The sequence below is a fragment of the Lethenteron reissneri genome, chromosome 67 (genome assembly GCF_015708825.2).
Source record: "Lethenteron reissneri isolate LAM-NWPU_2019-01 chromosome 67, ASM1570882v1, whole genome shotgun sequence".
In the NCBI taxonomy this organism is placed as follows: domain Eukaryota; kingdom Metazoa; phylum Chordata; class Hyperoartia; order Petromyzontiformes; family Petromyzontidae; genus Lethenteron; species Lethenteron reissneri.
In genome coordinates, this window is record NC_083845.1 from 9,158,581 (window position 1) to 9,160,757 (window position 2,177).

The window sequence follows — 2,177 nt, forward strand, 5'->3', positions numbered from 1 at the left end:
CCTCCCCCCAACCTCCCCACTCCCCCCACCTCCCCCCACTCCCACCCCTTCCCCCCCCCTCTCCCCACCTCCCCCCTTCCCCACCTCTCCCCACTATTCACGAGGCGGAATTAGCATATATTATTTTATTTATACTTTGTACTTTTTTAATCCAACCACCCTCCCCGCCTCGCCCTCTCTCTCTCTGCGCTATAAACACGTTGTCCTGCTGCGGAGGGAGCTGGTAGGAACGTTGGGTTGCTCGGTCACTGGCCCGCAGGGTCAACGGCGGCGTGGTGTATTCCGCAAATATGCCCGACTGTGAGGGCGGGCACAAGCCGGCGTGAGTAGGTTAAACGTTGAGTTTTATAAGGGCACCACGGGGTGACCAGCCCCTCTCCACCCAGCCCCACCCCTCTTACCCCTCCCCTCCCCAGCCCCTCCCCACCCCAGCCCCTCCCCACCCCTTCCACCCCCCACCCAGCCCCTCCCCACCCTCCCCACCCAGCCCCTCCCCACCCCTCCCCTCTCCACCCAGCCCCACCCCTCCCATTTTTGGATGCACGACGGACGGACACAATAATCCCCTGTGGGTTGGTGGAACCAGGTGGTTCCTACCAGTAATATTACACGCTTTTTATTAACTCACTTTGTTGTTTCCTCAAATCTTGTAACTCAATTTTAACCCACTTCCCAATGTGGTATCGACTGAATACTTGGTATACTTGTGTCATACTGATGACAATACTATATTCTATCATGAAAAATAAAAAAAATATTTTTATAAATTATTTTTTACATGTTATGTTTCGGCTTGGGTCTTATTGTCCACGCTCAACTGACGTTGGCTGTAAATCACCGCGGCCCCTTACGTTATGGCAAGCTTCGGGGCCACTTGCTGGAGTTGTGGAGTTCTTCCATTACTAGTACGGTACATTTCATAAAAGCGTGTTTTTAAAAAAGTTTTTTAAAAATATTACTTTTTAAATGTGGAGGGGAAGAGAACAGGAGAACCCAGAGGCTAATAAGTATAACCCGTAAAAACAAAGTTTTTCACTATAAATCCTTTATATGCGTGGTGGCTAGAGTCCTCTCGTCCTCTGGCTTGAGATGGCTGCCACCTATGGGTCAGATGATTGTCTGCCAGTATTAAGCAATTGGTAATTAAATATTTAATTTGTTTTCCCTAAACAGTGTAAAATATTGGAAAATTTTTTCACGAACATTAATTGTCTCGCACAACGAGTCTGTGTGCAAAATGTCAGCTCGATTGGATCACGGGAAGTGGGTTAAAAAAACGACCGAAAGATTTGCACGGTCGTAAGCAAGCAAGCACGCAAGCACGCAAGCAAGCAAGCAAGCGAACTTAATATAAAGGATTTAAAAACAAAGTTTTTCCACTATAAATCCTTTATATGCGTGGCGGCTAGAGTCCTCTCGTCCTCTGGCTTGAGATGGCTGCCACCAATGGGTCAGATGATTTCCTGTCACCATTAAGCAATTGGTAATTAAATATAATTTTTTTTCCTAAAAAGTGTAACATTTTGGAAAAAATTTTCACGAAAATAAATTGTCTCGCACAACGAGTCTGTGTGCAAAATGTCAGCTCGATTGGATCACGGGAAGTGGGTTTAAAAAACGACCGAAAGATATGCACGGTCGTAAGCGCGCAAGCAAGTGTAGAGGTGTAATTGCGCATGGCTACGAATGTTGAGGTGTGATTATGCATGGCCACGGATGGCCAACAAACACAAGGGGCGGGGTTACGGCCGTACACAAGGGTGGCGCTCGCACCGACGTCCGCATGTGTATCCCCCACGGGCCCCCCCTCGGGGGCGAGTCCTATAAAAGGTGATGAGCTCGAGGGCTCGAGGTCGGGACTCAGCTTTAACCAGAGAAGACGGAAAGACCAGCTAGTGTAGGCCCCAGAGCTCCCCTGGCTCGCTGTCCTTATAAGGGCCGACCAGGGCAAGCCGGTGGCGTGGCCCCGAGAGCCCAGACGAAGCTGGTCTGGTGACTCAGGGAGCCGGGATCCCAGCTTAACCAAGCTGGGACAGATAGCCTCCCCTAGTCCCGTAGTGGAGGAATTGGTATAGGTTAGAGGGGTTAGCTGTCGAGAATCCCTGTAGCCAAGTGACCTGTAATAAATGTGTTGGTGTAATAAATAAGTGTGCCTCCGATCCTGTCGTCAAGCCTCC